This window comes from Lissotriton helveticus, chromosome 11, assembly GCF_964261635.1.
Source record: "Lissotriton helveticus chromosome 11, aLisHel1.1, whole genome shotgun sequence".
Taxonomy (NCBI): Eukaryota; Metazoa; Chordata; class Amphibia; order Caudata; family Salamandridae; genus Lissotriton; species Lissotriton helveticus.
Genome location: NC_136072.1, coordinates 179,201,485 through 179,221,051, shown reverse-complemented (window position 1 = coordinate 179,221,051; position 19,567 = coordinate 179,201,485).

The window sequence follows — 19,567 nt, the reverse complement described above, 5'->3', positions numbered from 1 at the left end:
CAGGAGGTGGGGTAGCAGCTATAATTAAACATTCTATTAGATTCTCTACTCTGACAACCGTTAGCATCCCTTCGGTCGACTACCTTGTGCTGAGACTGGAATCCCCAGCGATACCTCTTATCTGTGTTTTAACATATCGCCCTCCTCAGCCTATGCCCAACTTTCCGATGATGTTTGGCGACATGCTTTCTCAATTAATTATCAATAATTCCAAAATTTTTGTCCTAGGAGATTTTAATTATTGTCCCCTTGATGAGAAGGAGAGTGTTTGCTCTGTTACGTTTTCGGATCTTTTATCTGGTATGAACTGCTGTCAACATATTAGCGTAGCGACTCACATTAAAGGCCACGTTCTGGACCAGGTCTGGACGTCCAACTTGGATATTTCTGTTCCCCTCATTTCCCCTTGCCTATGGTCAGACCATTTAATAATTTCCTTTTCTCTCACGGTCACCTCCCACTCTAGCAGGGCTTTGGAGGGTAATTTTTTGGCCCGGAATTGGAATAGGGCCGACCTTAGTGAATTTGTCAACCTACTTAGAACTTCTCCTCCCTCCCCTTCTGATCTTATTGATACTCAAGCCTCTGCCCTAACTTGCTGGCTTGAATCAGCCAGCAACGCTGTTGCCCCGTTTAGACAGGTCAAGCTTAAGCGCCTCCACGACGCACAAAGGTGGTTTACCGAGGATCTTAAAGCCTTAAAGCTTGGACTCAGGCAGGCTGAGCGCCGCTGGCGGCGAGGCTATGCCGCTGATACGAGGTCGCGGTTCATGTTCCTGCTTAAAGAGTATAAAACAGCGGTCCTATCTGTAAAGACCTCCTACTTTTCTAAAAAGATTGTTGACTCAGCCACCAAAACTAAAGATATCTTCTCCATTGTGGAGGAGCTGTCACATCCAGATAGGGTCACTATTAAACCTCTCCCCTCTCGTGAGCTCCGCGATTCCCTCAACCAGTTTTTCGTGGACAAAATTGCTAACATTAAAAATAGCATTTTACCTGCAAGCTTACCTTCCTCCCCTAGGCTTGATCTTTCCCTGTTCTTTCCCAACCCTCAGCAATTGACTCAGATCCCTCCAATTTTGGAGGAGGAGTTTTTAACTCTTCTAAATAAGGTTGCTTCTGGGTCCCCCACTGACTGCTGTCCCCCTTTGATCCTTCGCAAGGCCTTTATAGCCTGTCCGCTCCCCCCTCTGGGACTCCTGAATAAGTCTCTCTCCTCTGGCCTGGTTCCCAGCTCATTCAAAGTTGCTGAGGTCGTGCCCATTTTAAAAAAACCTACGGCGGACCCTACGGTCAGGAGCAACTTCCGCCCCATTTCCCTTCTTCCCTACCTCAGTAAAGTTCTTGAGTCTCATGTTACTAACACTTTGAGCTCATTTATTGAACATTCCCAATATCTCGACTCCCAACAGGCTGGTTTTAGACCCGCCCATTCTACGGAGTCGGTTATACTTTCAGTTATGGAGGAGCTGCGGAGAGGGGCGGACTCTAATATCAGTCAGGTTCTGGTGCTCCTGGATTTGTCGGCCGCCTTTGACACGGTCGACCATGATATCCTGGTCGATCGTGTCGGGGAGGCTGGCATCCGGGGTACCGCTCTTGACTGGGTTCGCTCCTTTTTGAGTAACCGCCACCAGGCGGTTCGGCTTTCTCAGTTTACTGCTGATAGGGTCGGACTGACATGTGGCGTCCCGCAGGGTTCCTCCCTATCCCCCCATCTTTTTAAATTATACTTGACCCCCCTTATACGCTCTTTGCGAGGTAGCCATGTCACCGCGTTCAATTACGCGGATGACATCCAGCTGATCTTTAACATCGACGCCTCGGATCAGTCTATTTTTAATTTTCAGTCTACCCTCTGTCATATCAATGACTGAATGGGGGTTAACCACCTCAAGCTCAACCCCGACAAGACTGAGCTGGTCCTTGTCGGGGGAGCCGCCAACCCATGGAAATCCATCTTCTGGCCTGCGAGGTTGGGTTTTTCCCCAGCCCAGTCGACTCTGCAAAAAGTCTGGGGGTCATCATCAGCAGTGATCTTACGATGAAGCCCCAGATTAATGCTGCAGTCTCCTCCAGTTTCTTCCAGTTGCGGAAAGTCCGTAAGATTGCCCGCTTTCTGACCACTGAGGCCCTCACTCTAGTTTTGTTAGCCTTAGTCATCTCGAGGATAGACTATGCCAATTCTCTTTATGTTGGCATTCCGGCTTACCTACTGAAGAGGCTGCAACTCGTTCAGAATCAGGCCGCACGTCTTATTCACCATCAACCCAGGCATCAACACGTCTGTCCTTTGTTAAAATCCCTTCACTGGCTTCCTGTGTCTGAGCGCTGTAAATTTAAACTAGGTTGCACTATTTTTAAGTCCCTCGTTGGAACGGGTCCGTCCTTTATCTCTTCACTACTAGACCCTTATGTTCCTTCCCGTAATCTCCGTTCCTCCCACCTGGCCCTACTTAAGGTCCCGGCTTTTAAACGTAAGAAACACGGAGGACTGAGATTCTCATTTCTTGCCCCTTCCTTTTGGAACTTACTCCCCATAGGTATACGATCTGCTTTCCCCTACACTCATTTTAGGTCCCTCCTTAAAACTCATTTGTTTTGTAATGCTGACTACTAACGCCTTTCTGCTTTGCGGACTGTCTTCCCCTTTTGCTCGAGCGCCAAGAAACCGCCAGGTGTTAGTTGCGCTTTAAAAATACTTTTTACATTACATTTTACATTACATTACATTACCTTAAAACCTAAAACACTACAACACTACCCTAAACCCTAAAACACTATACTACACAAACACTTCAACACTACATTAAACCCTAAACCACTACACAAACACTACAACACTACCCTAAACCACTATCCACATTACTCCCATGCCTACACAACCCGAAACCCTAAGACACTACAAAACTACCCTAAACCACTACCCACACTACTCCCACCCCTACACTACCCCATAACCCTAAAGTACTACCCCTAGCATGACCCCCTACACTACCCAAACCCCACTAACCCTAAAACACTACAACACTACCCTAAACCACTACCCACACTACTCCCACCCCTACACTACCCTTAACCCTAAAACACTACAACACTAAAACACTACCCTAAACCACTACCCACACTACTCCCACCCCAAGCACAATCACCCTTACCTCTCTTTCCTGTGGTTCCTCTCCAGCGTCGCCGTCTCTGTTCCCGGTTCCTGCTTCCTGCGTCAGTTCCGGTGCACGTCGTTGTGAGGAAACAGCCTCAGTTTCCTCACAACGAGGTGGACCGGCATTACATCGCAAGCCTTGTAACAGCCCATACGATGTAATGGTATACATAGTAATGGCTATGCGTAGTTACATCACATGCGTTGTAACGCATGTGATGTAATGGCACAGCATGGTAAAAACCGTGTTGTGATTGCTGTTCCACCTCTAGAGAGCACTGCTGGTATGCTGCCACCATTACTGCTGCACTCTGCGGCCTGGTCTTAAGGTACAGCTCCTTTGGACTCAGTTCATGAGCCAGTAACAGCCTTTTCTCTGCAAGGCCTTCTCATTCTTCTTCTGTTCTATGACCAGTTTCCTTTCCTCCTTTCTTAACTGGGCCATCTGCATCTTGAACTCTCTCCTTCCTCCTTTCCGCCTGCTCCTCTGGGGACAAGCTGTGAGAAGGCACACTTCTCCCTGCCCTGGCAGGATGCTCCACATCAGGGGTCAAGTCACTCCCCTCAACTGCAGGTAACCTCAAAGAAAGGTCCTCTTTAGGCCCATTCATCCCACTATCCTCTCCAGTGGCTTCAACCAGTGACTGATGGGCTTCTGCCCAGGTCCTCAGCACCTTTTGGAGCTCTACCTTCTTGCTGGTGCTCTTAGGTGGAAGTCCCCTCTCCTTGCAGAACTCCTTGAGCTGAGCCACAGTGTAGGCATCCATTTTGGACAGCTCAAACTCCATTCTTGTATGTGTGGTCTCAAGCAGAATGGTCAGGGCGAGAATTAAGAGAAAGCAAAAAACCAAAGTGAATTTAAATTAAAATTGGTCTCAAATATGGGATGGTACTGAACAAACCATAAATTTGTTTAGGAATATTCTGCATAGGGACGAACTTGGATTTAACCCGAAGTCCAGTCACCTCTCTTATTTATCATAGGCTCTGCATTGCCAAAAAAGGACCTTTAGTCTATTTTTTCTATAGAACTCAACTGCTTCAAGCTTTAGCTTAGTATAGTCCGTAGGTTTTTGTGGAACAAATTTCAAGCCCAGATTTAGTACCTTCTCTTTAGCACTGGTTAGCAGTAGTGAAGTGTGTAGAGCTCTAAAAGACAACAAAAATGTGTTCAGAAACCAGAATGGCCAGATAACATTACAAGACAACGAACTTATTAAAAATGGCATAAATTAATCAATTTTTTAATTTTTTTAATTTTTTTTATGTAGTGCAAGCTAGACCCGAGACATCGGGCATCAGAGCACTTTACATTGCACCAATACATTTTCTTATTGAATCCTCTCATATCTGCATAGATATTGAAGATGCACTTTCTAGCCCAATCTCACTAGGTGTGCGACATTTGTAAGAAACATTATGGAAGTGCAAATCTGCTTACATAGTGCACTCTCACCATAAAAACAAATAATTCAATTATCTACTTTCTAAGCTAGTATGAGCCAAATAATATTTAGCAAACATTCTTGGAGGAATTGCTTATGAGTAACTGAACTGGAAGACAGAGAGCAGTGCTGACACAAGTATATTATGAATGTCTGTGAATCTAGACTTCTACCATGCATAGATCAGTAAGCAAGAGATTAAGTGTTCAAGGGACACAACAAATTACTTGCTACATCAGAGGTTGAATTCCTCAGTTACTGAGCAAAACAATGTCTTTCTCCTTTCCAGGTTATGAGTAACAATGGTGAAAATCAAATAGTTTAAAGGTTCTAGAGCTGTTAGATATCCCAGATTTTGTGCAAAAGAAGTGAGTAATATTTTTATATGTTCATGGAATGACAAGTACCATTCCAAGATCCATGTGAGCAAATTTCTTTGTTTTACATTCATGGACAATTGTAGAAAGTATTCAAGGGCCGAAAGAAAGTGCAATGTGCAATATTGATGTCATGAATGCTCATTACCAGAGGGTGAATGACACAATAAACTATGGAACAAGCAATGACAAAGACAATAGTTCTCAACTTTAAAAAGGCTGAGCTATTGGATTTCCAATGCTTGTTGGCACTGGCATTTGAATGCTTGCATCAAGACACATGCATTGGCATTTTAGGCAGAGACCAAGGAAATACTTACAAATGATACAATTAGAACACTCTGAGTCAGAAACGTTTCTGGGTTGGATCATACAGTAATTGGCAGGAAACCAATAAAATCAAAAGCAGACAACTCACACAGTGAACAAAGTCATCCAATCATGAGAAAGTGAATGACCCAAAGTTCACTGTATGAATATGTTCTGTATTGAAAGTGATAGGTCTGCCAACTGCAGGAGCTGCATAACAATCACTGGTACGTTGGGCATTTACTTTGTGGGAAATGATTTTCAAAAGCATCTCTAACCACACAGAACACGTACAGTATAGTGAGAAACAGTGAATGTTGGCCAATTCAAAGTAGCGCCTTGTTCTGAAGTGTGCAACCATCAAGGAGTTGTGCCATGGCTTGTTGTTTTCAGAGAAATACTCTGAGACGATTTTGTACAATCCTGATGCACCTAATAACAAGTGCTGCTGCATTTTCAAACACTATACCACTTATAAGGTACCTCATGCTGACTGTGTGACTGAGTTCTAGACAGCTGGAATCAGTTTCTGTGTGAAATAATGAGTCCCAATAACACCATGTGATATTTGAACTGAAGGACTCCAACTGAAGAATGTAGCTCCTTCAAGTGGGTGTGTTGGTAGAATCTGGATTTTATAAAAGACATGGATGCATAACTATTTTTTTGCTTACTCCATGCAGCTTTTCAAAGAACATTTAATGGCAAATACAAAAGTCCAGAATTAGATCACAACAGTACTTTCACACCAGACACTGCAGACATATTTTTCTTTACATCTGCTCCAGGACACCAACAGCTGCTTGTCCGACAATGAAAGAAACAAAATCAGTCATAAGAAAAAGAAATCTTCCAAGCCACAATAAACAACGGAATGTTAAAACATCAGAAGATATTCTTAAGTGCCAAAGCATCACATAGACACAAAGCTATAATGACCATAAGACCTTAAACAAACCTTTCCAGCCGCCAATTCAAGGACAAGCTGGGAGGGATAATGTTAGCCGCCATGTCTTTAATGAAATCCAAATTATCTCAAAACACCCATTTGGAGAATCTACATTTCATGTCAAGATGGGAGGCTAGTATTGTGTGTGTTCAAAGTTTCTCGAGGTCACTGAAGACATGTTAGAAACTGAGTATCTGGTTGGTAAAGGTATGCACCCTGTCCAAGTGGGAAGCACAATCCTAGTCAGGGTAAGTCAGATACACACCCTAAATCAACCTTTGCTCAGCCTCTGGTAGTCTGGCATAGAGCAGTCAGGCTTAGCTTATGAGACAATGTGTAAAGTATTTGTGCAACACTTTGAACAGTAACACAGTTAAACACTACAAAAAGACGCCGCACAGGTGTAGAACAATTGATTTGTTTTATAAATAAAATAAGACCAAATTGACAAAATCCAAAAAGTAGAAGTTGAGATATGTAATTTTAAAGATTTAGGTGCAAATAGCACATAAAAGCACAAAGCGCCAACTGTGGTTATCTGATCGCGCCAGACCGGGAAAAAGTCGCAAGTTCAGATCGACCGCAATGGGCTACAGGGACCCACTTAGACCCACTGAACACAGTCCCTTAAATCCTAATGCGCAGTCTTCGTGGTATAGCTTTGCGAGGCTTTGCACTGTCCTGCTTCAATTCTGAGAAGCTGTGTGGCGAGGCTTTGCAGGGCTTGAGGTTGCTTTGCGTCGATTCTAGGGAGATGTGCGGCAAGGCTTTCCAAGGCTTGGCTATGTGATGGCAGCAAGACTGTGCTAGGCTGCGCGCCATCCATTGTCAACTCCGGTGAGGCTGGCAGCTGTGCAGTGAGGTTTTGTGGGGCTTTGGGTCGGTTCCGATGAGGACCACAGAGGGAAGAACACCTTAGGTCCACTTCCAAGGGTCCAGGACTGGAATGGTTCCACTTGACAGGGCAGACTAACAGATGGCAAACTCCAGGTACAGGAGTAGGTTGTATGAAGTCTTTTGTGCCCCCGAGACACCAGAAAACAGGAGACCAGTCATCTGGTCCTTGGAATCACTCAGGGTCTTGGGTTTAGAGATTTAGGTCCAGTCATTCTCTCTCCCAGGCAAGAGGGCAAGAGAGCAGCAGGCACTGGTCAGCACAGCATTGCAGTGCTTGTAGCAGCAACAACAGCTCTTCTTCTTGGCAGAGTATCCACAGGTCCAGAACTGTACTGAATTGATGGTGTCACAGGTCAAGTACTAATACCCAATTGGGCGTTTGAAGTGCACAAGTACCTTTTTTTCCTGCCCTGGCTCCAGACTCTATGGGGGTGGTATGCAACCTTTTGTGTGGGGCAGGACACAGCACTTTCAGGTATAGGAGTCAGCTCGTCCCCCTTTCCTGCCTAGGATGGTCCATCAGGATGCAGATGGCCACTCAATCCCATCTACTCTTCCTTTGCATTTGGCTGTCTAGCGGGAATGCACAAAGTCAGCTGTCATCCACCCCAGATGTGTATTTCAGAGAAACAGGCAGAATGCACCAAATGGTTACGGTAAAAAAATGTAAACTTTCTAAAAGTGGCATTTTCAAAATTGCAATTTAAAATCCAAATTCACCGAAATTGTGTTTTAAAATTGTGATTCCAGAGACATCTCTTCCCAATTGGAAATTACACTTACAAATGCAATAAGGTAATCCCAACGTTATCCTATTGAAGAGAAAGGCCTTGCAGTAGTGAAAAATAAATTTAAGAGTTTTTCACTGCCAGCACATGTAAAACTTAGCAGACCATGTGCTACTTTTTAAATATACTGCACCCTGTCCCTGGGCTGTCCAGGGTCCACTTTACAGTTGATTCACATATATTATAAAGGAAGGTTTGGGCCTGGCAAGAGGCAGGTTTAAAACTGCCCACACAGGCTCTGCAGTGGCAAGCATGAGTCATGTTTAAAGGGTTACGTAAGTAGGTAGCACAATCAGCACTGCAGGCCCACTAGTAGCATTTTATTTATGGGTACTGGACACATGTGCTGCATTTTGCTAGCGACGTTTAAGTAAATCAAATATGCCAATTGTGCATATGCTAATGCTACCATGTTTTAAGTAGAGAGCACAGGCACTTTAGCACTGGTTAACAGTGGTAAAGTGCCCAGAGTCCTAAAGTCAACAAAAACGAATTACCCAAAAAAGGGGGGAGAAAATAATAAAAGTTTGGGGGTGACTAGGCAGGAAGTGCAATTTAAAACAACATGTGTTCCAGATACTTAAAATAGCAGCCTTCAAATACTCCTCCACATGATCATGTGACAACAAAATGTACTGCCTATAGCACCTTGTGCCGAATGCACTCCAAATAGGCTCACATCCACCACTACTTCACTCCTTTCCACTTTCACTCATCCAGCTGTATTTGCTGTTGATACAGACTCAAAGGCTTGACATAGAACAATGACAGTGGCTGCATTCCAACTCCCAGAAATTCACTCATTCTGCTTTAGTACATTTTCAAACATCAAATGAGGATGTTCATGGAAGCTAGGTTAAAAAACGATGCAAAGATATTTTTAGTCCTTTGCATTATATGAAATAGAGCTCCATCATGATTTTAAAGACAATATCTCACCTCTAATTATTTAACATCTGCCTTTCTTGTAAGAATTGCATGTTTGCAAGGCAACTGATGCAAAGAAAAGGGCATATTCAAATGCAAACTCTCAAACCGTTTGAAAACTAAATTCCGTCCCATATAAAATCATATATTGACCGAGGAGTAAGCAATTAGATACCTTTCATAACTCTGCATGACAAAACATATTTCCATATTGACCTTCCATCTACTAATCTTTGGCCACTACCACTAACCTATAATAATTGATCTTGCTATAAATTAAACTTTTCCCAAATAAATGAGACAGAAAATTAGACAGCCCTACTACAGAAGTTTCCAAGAGATCCAAACCCTTTTCCATGAATGGACATACACAAGTTCTCCATGCTTCCACATTTCTCTTTCTTGTTCCTGGATTCACTGAGCAGCTCGTGCCTCATTCGAGAGGCCTTAAATGTGATTGCACCCACAAAATCCTCAGGTTCAGGCTTCTGTTGACTACTAAAGAATCCTCCTCTCCATCCAGTACCGCTAACAAACCTTGACTGACAAGAATTTCTTTTTAAAATGCCCCTCTTCTGCTAACTACATCACTCCCCTGAAACACAAAACCAGTGTTGAGTGATCCAGAAGGTGTCACCAGCACAACCCAAGACTCTGGTTTCCACACTAACAGGAGAACCCTCTGAGTCATAGCAAATGAAGAAAGGCATAATTGTTCCCCCAACCCCTATTCTGTTGCAGTCACTGGATTGGACTCCACCTGTAGAACCTCTCCAGGGGCCATATGTAGGTAGCCCAATACCGGTCGGTAACGTACGAAATTACAGAATTTCGGCAGTTACCGACCGGTATTTAGGGTTTGAGATGTAGGAGGCAGGTTTAAGGATTCGGTAATTACCGATTCCTTAAGGAATCGGTAAAATACCGAATCGGTAATTACCGAATCCAAAAAGCTATGTAGGAGGCACTCAAGTGAGTGCCTTCTTGCATTCAGGATTCGGTATTTACCACCAACTACAAGTTGGTGGTAAATATCGAAAACCTTTAAAAAAATCAATGTTGTGCTTTTTTAAAAGTGCCATGTGGCAGGGCATGTATGTGTACCACATGTGCACACATGCACGATTCAAGGGTGCAACAAGGTGTCAATGCGACACCCTGCCACCCTTGAATATGTGCCCCCTATTACCGATTCGGTATTTACATAATTGGTAATAGTGAATGGCTTCCCATTCAATGAATGGGAATTACCGAATCAGTAAATACCGATTCTTAAATACCGAATCATACCGATTCGGTAATATTTACCGAATTGTTTCCTACATACCATTTACCGATTCTGAAATACCGAATCGGTAAAATCTGTATTTTAGAATCGGTTAATGTAGATTACCTACATATGGCCCCTAATGTCTTCTTAACTGAGAAACAAAAAGTTTCTACTTCCTTGGGACCCCAACACTCCTGCAACATTTCAATAACCTCCCGGTGAGACTCCAATCACTGACATCCCTCAAATATCTTGCTTTTGAATCCTCTTCACAATTGGTCTGACCTGGAAAGTATTCTACTCTCAGCCCTTGCGCTCAAACAATGACACCGTAGCTTCTTGGCTACATCTGCCAAATTGCGGGATTTGTTGTCACCTAGACAGTCTATGTACTGCACGATGGATACGTTGATCGTTTTCAACAAGACATTGCAAGTGTCTAAATCACCCAAAACATTTCATAGAAAAATAAACCTGCTTTAATTTCCAGACAATTGATGTGATCTCCTCCGGAGACCATCTGTCTCCTGTATCCTGCTGGGCCAATTAAGCTCCCCGTCTTTACAACTGTTTTCAATATGAAACTTGGAGACATTCTGAAAATCGCACAGCAATTCCCAGCCTCTACTTCATCCAACCACCAAATCAACTCTTCTCTGCCTTCCAACTCTTCTCTGCCTTCCAATTCTTCTCTGCCTTCCACTGATAGACAAATTTGAGTGTCATAGCACAAAACACTACTAAGAGTCTGTTTCCAGCCTCCGCAGAGCCCTAAAATTAAGTGGTCCCGAAGACCCTACCTGCATTGAGTAGGAACATCAGAGACACCATACCCTTGTTTAAGACACCAACCCCTTGTCTTTTGATGTTATCTTTGTCACCTTCCTTACAGACAAACTCAATACCAAATTTGTGATATCCACTTGAAAGCCAAAAACTCCAATTCATTCTTAGAAAACAGAACTGACTTCTCCCTCAGTTAATAGAATCTAGGCTTTCCAACACATTTATCACAAAACGCAACTGCTCCTTCAACCCCTGCTGATCCTGGAACACAGTCAGAAATTCAAACATATACATAGTTATGCATGCCTTTCTCTCTCTGAGGTAAGCCACCACTGCTCTCAGCACCTTGGTGAAACACCAGGGAGACAAATCTAGCCCGAATGGAAGGCAAAAAAACTATTAGTGCTCTCCTCGTCATTCAAATTGAGGGTGCTGCCGACTCTCACCATCAAAACCACAAAGTAAATATCCTTGAGGTCTATCTTTACAAGCCAATCCCCTTCCTGCAGAATATCAGATGGATCCATTCAATCTGTTCTTGACAATCTGGTTGAGTTTCTACAACTTTGCGACTGGACTCCAATCCTTGTCCTTCCGGTCAGAAAAGTTTTGCTCACAAAAGTTTTGAAATTCTCTCATACTCTTTGATTGCACCTTTCCTCAACAACTCCTGGACCTCTGTTTACACCAAATTTATTTGATCCTGAGAAAGTACAATGTCTCTTGGTTCCTGCTTTAAAAATGGTAGTTCTCTGAAATCCATCACATAACCCTTGTACTTTATTAAGGACCCACTGATCCTTCTTCAACATGTTCCATTGTTTCTAGAAACTGTTCAGATGCACCCTTCAACCATTTCAAAGGAAAAGACTGAAAATGTGCTCACACTTACCTTGATATCCTTAAGCCATTTGCTGCTCTCTTCTTGTGGATGGATGACCTGTACCTGATGTTGCCAATTCAGGAAGAATCTAGTGTCTCTCTAAAAACCCCAGAAAAATCCTTTTTCTTGAAATTTAAATCGGAACTTGTTGAACATACAGCCAGAAAAATGTCACCTTGCTTCAGCCCTGTCAAAAATCCTTAATCCATAATCTCTTTGTAGCGATGCCTGTGCCTTATTAAAGGCTCGGAATGTAGACACAAACTCACCAACTTTTTCACTGGGCCATATCCAAAAAGTAGACCTATTGTCAACCTAGGCTCCTTTTTCACAAAGTCACATTTGCTCGCTGACTCAAGCCTCTAAGCAGCTATGTATCCACGCCCACTGCCTCTGACTTGATTTCCTCCACTATATCAGGCTTCCAAGCCAGAGAACCAACTGCATTCAGGAGTCTGTACTGGCACTTCTTCAGTGCTCTTGCTAATCTTTTCCTAGGATCACAACCCATCTTAAATAGAAAGCTGATCAAATCTGGGTCCAAATCTGTGGTGGAACATACTTTATTGATTATTGGGCGAGAGCACTCTGCCCTCATAACTGCCCTAGCCTCTTTTTCAAATGGTGTATGCATGCAAGGTTTTAAGTACACTAACGGCTACCAATCTACACTTCTTGGATGCCTAATTATCTCTGGACCAATCGTATTCTCTCCCTGGGTGTCTTTAACAATCCTTTTAGTCTATGTGCAGGTTCTGTGTTTATCACAGTCTAAATTCCAACCTACATTATCATAAAGTTCTAACACAATTCAAAATAGCCAATATCTGCATCCACTTCAAGATATGTCAGAATCTATTTTGTGATGCAAGGGACACCCATCAATGTGCCACAGGGACACCATCTCTTTGTGTGATACTTTTACCATTCTCTCTAAAAAGGACAACTCTCTTCTGTCTCCTCACAAATATGTTTTACATTAATGCTTTTCTTCCCTCCCCCTCTTCTCATGTCCCTTTTTTCTCCCTCATCTGGACACCAACATTTCATGAATCTGTGAACATCATTTTCCTAGGAGCCAAAACTTCTGCAGACTTCTTAAACGAAGCCTGTTGAATGGCAATAAACAAGGATCAAGAAATACAAACTTGACTTTATATCACGATATGAGCAACTTTCATCTGAAAATAATGATCTTCTGTGAGCACTCAGCAATTGCTTACAGTATGTCAAAAAATATATTGGCAAAGCCATTACATCTTGCCTACACAAGAGCTATTGGCTTTGACAATGTGGTTTTGCAAATTTGCACACCAGTGTGGCTGCTGTTCAGCATGGCTAAAAACTAGTGGTCTTAGAGTGGAGGACTAGAGTGTCTTAGACTGGATTTGTTGGAGTAGAGTGCCGTAGAGTGGAGTAGGGGGAGTAGAGTTCAGTGGTTCAGTGGCAGGAGTGTCGTAGAGTGCAGTGTCATAGAAGGCAGTGTCATTGAGAGGAGTGACATAGAGTGGGGTGGGTGGAGTGGTCTGGAATAGGGTGGAGTGAATTGGAGTGGATTGAGGTAGTGGGGTGGATTGGATTGGATCCGATTGGTACGGATTGGATTGGGGTAGAGTGGTTTGGATTGAGTGGAATGGGTGGGCTGGATGGGGTGGATTGGATTGAGGTAAATTGAAATGGGTGAGACGAATTGGATTGGGGTGAATTGGAGTGGGGTAGATTAGATTGGTTTGGGATGTGGTGGGATGGATTGGATTGGATTTGGTTGAGGTGGAGTGAATTGGATTAGAGTAGGGTGGTTTGGATTGGGTGAATTAGAGAGGAGTAGAGGGGTCGATTGGATTGGAGTGGGATGGACTGGAGTGGAGTGGATTGGAGTGGAGTGGGGTGAAATGGACTGTAGGGATGGATTGCATTGGAGTAGAGTGGATTGGAGTGTGGTGGGCTGGATGATTTGATTTGAGTAGGGTGGACTGAACTGGTGTAGGGTGGATTGGATTGGGTAGAGTATGGTGGATTGGATTAGTGTGGAGTATATTGGTCCGCAGTGGAGTGAAGTGGGGTGGATTGGAATGGGGTCAACTGGATGGGGTGGGGTGGATTGGATTAGACTGGAGTGGGGTGAACTGGATTGGAGTGGGGTGGATTACATAGGTTTGGGATGGGGTGAGGTGACTTTGATTGGATTGATTTGATTGAGTGGACTGAATTGGATTAGAGTAGGGTGGTTTGGAGTGGGGTGAATTAGAGTGGAGTGGAGGGGTGAGTTGGATTGGAGTGGAATGTAATGTATTGGAGTAGAGTGGGATGGATAGGACTGGAGGGGTGGATTATACTGAAGTAGAGTGGATTGGAGTGTGGTGGACACGGATTGGAATGAGAAGGGTGGACTGTACTGGGGTGGGGTGGATTGGCTTGGGCTAGAATATGGTGGATTGGAGTAGTGTGGGCTGGATTGGACTGCAGTGGAGTGGGGTGGATTGGAATGGGGTGGATTAGATTAGATTGGGGTTGATTGAGGTGGGTTGGGGTGGATTGGATTTGGGTGTGGTACATTGGAGTGGGGGTGGATTGGATTGAACTGATTTGCGGTGGACTGGAGTTGGGTGGGGTGTATTGAAGTAGGGTGGATTGGAGAGGGGTGAATTGGAGTGGGGTGAATTGGATTAACATGGGGCGGGTGGATTGGAGTGGAGTAGACTGGAGTGGGGTGGACTGGATTTACGTGAGGTAGATTTGATTTAATTGGGGTGGATTGGATTGAGGTGGATTGGATCAGGTGGGGTGAACTGGAAAGGGGTCGGATGGTTTGGATTGAGGTGGATTGGATTGACGTGGGAGGGTTGGAGTGGGTTGGGGTGGATTGCAGAGGTGTAGATTGGATTTGGCTGGTTTGGGGTGGATTGGATTGGGGTGGGGTAAATTGGTTTGGAGTGGAGTGCGGTGGATTGGATTGGGGTGAGAAGGATTGAATTGGAGTGGGGTAGATTGGAGTTAGGCAGATTGGAGCGGGTCAGATTGTTTTGATTGGGGTGGGGCTGACTGGAGTGGGGCAGATTGGAGTGGGGAACATTGTTTTGGATTGGAGTGGGGCTTATTGGGATGAGACATGTTCTTTTTGATTGGGGTGGGGCAGATTGTTTTGGATTGGAGCGGGCAGATTGTTTGGATTGGAGTGTGGCAGATTGTTTTGAACTGGAGTGGGCACACTGTTTTGTATTGAGTGGGGCAGATTGTTTTGGATTGGAGTGAGGCTGGTGTGGGGCAGATTGTTTTGGATTGAAGTGGGGTTTATTGGATTGGAGTGGGGTGGATTGGGGAAGGTGTGGGGTGGATTAGATTTGGGTGAGGCAGATTGAATTGAGTAGGGTAGATTGGATTGGGATGGATTGGGGTGGATTAGATTAGAGTGGGATGATTGTGGTGGATTAGAGTGGGGTGAATTGGGATGGAGTGGGTGGATTGGGATGAGGTGGATTGGAATGAGTGAGGCGGATTGGAGTGGAGTGGATTGGAGTAGGGCAGATTGGACAAGATTAGAGTGGGGTTTATTGGAGTGGGACGGATCGGATTGACGCAGATTGTTTTGGATTGGAGTGGGTCAGATTAGAGTAGGGCTGATTGGAGTGGGGCAGATTGGAGTGGGGTGGATTGAAGTGGCAGATTTTTTTTAATTGGAGCCAGGCAGATTGGGGTGGGCAGATTAGAGTGGAGCAGACTGTTATGGATGGGAGTGAGGGGAATTGAAGTGGGCAAATTGGAGTGGGGAAGACTAGAGTGGGGCAGACTGAAGTGGGGTAGATTGGAGTGGGGCAGATTGTTTGAGATTGGAGTGGAGCAGATTGGAGTGAGGCAGATTAGAGTGGGGCAGATTGTTTTGGATTGAAGTGAGATCAGATTGGAGTGGGATTGATTGGAGTGGAGCAGATTGGTTTGGATTGGAGTGGGGCAGATTGGAGTGGGGCAGATTAGAATGGGGCAGATTGTGTTTGGCCAAACTTTTTGAATTGGAGTGGGGCAGGTTGTTTTTGATTGGAGTGGGGCAGATTGTTTTGGATGTGTGTGGGGTAGATTGAAATGGGGCTGATTTTGGTTTCTAAATGGAGTGGGGAGTCTTTCATATTGGAGTTTGGCAGATTGGAATGGGGCGTATTGAAGTGGGCAGATTGTTTTAGATTGGAGAAGGACAGATTGTTTTGTATTGGAGTGGAGCAGATTGGTTTGGAGTGGAGCAGATTGTTTTGAATTGGAGTAGGGGAATTAGAGTGCGGCAGATTGGAGTAAATGAGTTGGGAGGATTAGAGTGTGGTGGATTGGAGTGGATTGGATTGGATTGGATTGGGGTGAGTGGTTTTGATTGGAGTGGGATGAATCAGAATTGTCTTGGGTGGATTTGATTGAGCGGTGGATTGGTGTGGTGCGAGGTCGGGTGGATTGGTGGAAATTGGCTGGGGTGGAATGTGGTGTCCTGCATGATTATGTGCTAAAGCATTATTTCAGAAATGACACATTAGAAAGAAACAAACTTGCTTTGCAAAAAGATAATCCTCATCTTTTGAGAACAGCGCCCACGAGACAAAACAAAAATAAAACATGAGTGCAAAGTGAGAAAATAAGGCCTGGCAAAATAATAGAAAGTTAATTATAGGAAATAAATCTTTGCAGTTTTGCTTGTCCTGTTGGGCACGTTTTCCCCAGTAACATATGTTCTGTTTGCAGGACGGACACTAAAAAGTAAACAGGACAAAATAGTACTTCAATCATCTTGGGAGCAACAGACATGCACTGTTCACGTTGAATCAGTGCTTGGTCCATGCTCCACAGAGAGGAACGGAAATGATGTTAAGCCTGTCTTGACAAATTACATAGCAGTAAAGAAAAGTTCCATGCAAGCCAACAAATAGTAAGCAGTTGGCCGGCTCCAAACCCTTTTTTGTTAGCAACAGAGTTCTCCTGAGCGAGTCACACGCACTAGCGTGTGCTCTCACAAGCTCAACCTGAAAAGCTACTGATGTGCCCTCCCACAGACGCTCCACTCTCAAATGGGAGCCTGACACGTAATGAAACAAATTGATTCCACATCAAAAATGGCAGCTGCTCACATGCAATGCACTACATCAAGGCATCACGTTGCTCCAAACTGTCACGGGCCTCAAACACCATGCTCCCAAAGGACTGCAATGAAAGGTGCACAGTAACTCTTCAGAACAAGGATCCTTGCACGCAGAAATTGATTCCACCGAATGCAAAGCTGCACTCATGCCATCGCAAACCATCATCAACGATATGAGAAAACAACTTATATTTCTATATTTAAAATCAGCTAATTTCACAAATCATAAGAAATGAAAGCAAACGGATTTAAAAATCTGTTTTCTGAAAATACCTCTCAAATTCTTTTTTTTAAGAAAACAGATTCAAATTAAAAAACAAATTCCCTTAAATTGGGAAGTAAATTAACCCACACAGACTCAACTTAACCAATCATTAAACAATATATATATATATATAAAATATTCTATTCCAATGTATCAGCGAATTATAGAAACAGGGTACTTAACTGACAAGGAACAGCAATGAAAACAAGCATTTACAATGCAACGGTTTCGCATTACAAAAAGTTAGACACGCTTTCAGTTTTAGTAGAGGAGACCCCTTGCCTCCCACTGCAGCTAAAGTATTTCAGCGCTGTGAATTAACCCCCTCCTGGGAGAGTTAGGTCTACTTTTTCAGAGAACTTTTAAGGCATCTGCAAAGTGGACTCTGGCCCAGGGTCCCAGCCTTTTAAAGGGGGTGGGAGTGAAGGGGAGGTGTGGTGTGAAAGAGTCAGCTCTGTTCTACAGTTTTTTGCGCTCATTACTTATATTAATTTTTAAAGTTAATCTTTGAAATAGTTTATTTGTTAATTTATATTTAATGTATATTAGACATTTTGCAGACAAAATGTGTTATACAAGGAAGCCATAGCTGGATGTATTAGTGAAAGTATGAATGGATGAGTGAAGGGGGGAATGGAATGATGAGGGAAAGGATGGATAGATGAGTGAATGAGTGGAAGGATGGATGAGAGAAAGCGTAAATAAATAGATGTATGTGTGAAACGGTGGATGTATGCGTAAGGGTGGATGGATGAGTGAAAGGATGGATAGATGAGTGAAAGGGTGGATGGATAATGAGTGAAGAGTGAATGGATAATTAGTGAAAAGATGGATGGATGCATGACTGGAATGTTGGATAAGAGTAAATTAATTATTTGATTGGTGGAAGTGTAGATGGATGTGTAAAAAAATGTTGATGTATTATTGAAATGGTGGATGGATCAATGAAAGGGAGGCTGATGCATTAGTCAGTGGATGGATGAGAGAAATTATGGATGCATTGATGTATTGATAAGTGAAAGGATGAATGAATAGATAGATGGATGAGTGAAAGCGTGGATGTAAGGATGTACGAGTGTGCGAGGAGCGTAGAAAAGACTATGTGTGGATGAGTTGTTAATGGATGAATTAATGAGTGGATGAGCAAATGGATGAGTGGGTGGATGGGTGAAAGGCGGATAGAAGGATGAGTGTTTAAGTGAAAGGGGAATGAAAACTTAAATGGCGGATGGATAGATGGATGAGTTATTTGCAGAATGTATGGGCAAATTTGTGCATGGATGAGTGAAAAGAAGAACCTAAAGATGTATTAGTCAAAGAATGCATACTTGAATGAAAGGGAGGATGTATAGCTGGAAGGCTGGATGCGTGGATGGATGTGTGCAATGTTGAATGAGTGAATGGATGAGTGACTGGGTGGATGAATGAGTAAGTGAAAGGATGGCTGGATGAGTGAAAGTGTAAAGTGTTGGTTGTAGTATTGAATGGATGGATGTGTGGAAGAGTGGATGGATCAGTGGAAGAGTGGATGGATGAGTGAAAGGATAGTTTGGGTGAAAGTGTACATAGTTGGATGGATGAGTGAATGCATTGATGAGTGGAAGAGAGGATGTATTAGTGAAAGGATGTATTTTTGTGAACAGATGGATGGATGATGGATGGATGAGTTAAAGAATGTATATATGAGTGAAAGGGATGGTGGAGAGCAGGAAGATAGGATGGATGGACGAGTGAAATATTGAATGGGTGGACGGATGAGTGACTGGGTGGATGTATTACAGCAGCATACATACCAGTCGGAAGAACTTCGTGCACAGCAATGCACACAGCTGCACGAAGACGCCACGGGCCATCTTGGACCTGAAAAACAAAGAAATAAACATAAGAATAGCAAAATAAACAAAATGCCTTACCTCTAACAGCAAAACAGCAGCATACATACAAGTCGGAACAAATTCGTGCACAGCAGTGCACACAGCTGCACTAAGACGCCACGGGCCATCTTGTACCTAAAAAAAAAGAGAAATAAACATAAGATTAGCAAAATAAACAAAATGCCTTACCTGCACCAGCAAAACAGCAGCATACATACAAGTCGGAACAACTTCGTGCACAGCAGTGCACACAGCTGCACGAAGACGCCACGGGCCATCTTGGACCTAAAAAACAAAGACATAAACATAAGATTAGCAAAATAAACAAAATGCCTTACCTCTAACAGCAAAACCGCAGCATACATACAAGTCGGAGCAAATTCGTGCACAGCAGTGCAGACAGCTGCACGAAGACGCCACGGGCCATCTTGGACCTAAAAAACAAAGAAATAAACATAAGATTAGCAAAATAAACAAAATGCCTTACCTCTAACAGCAAAACAGCAGCATACATACAAGTC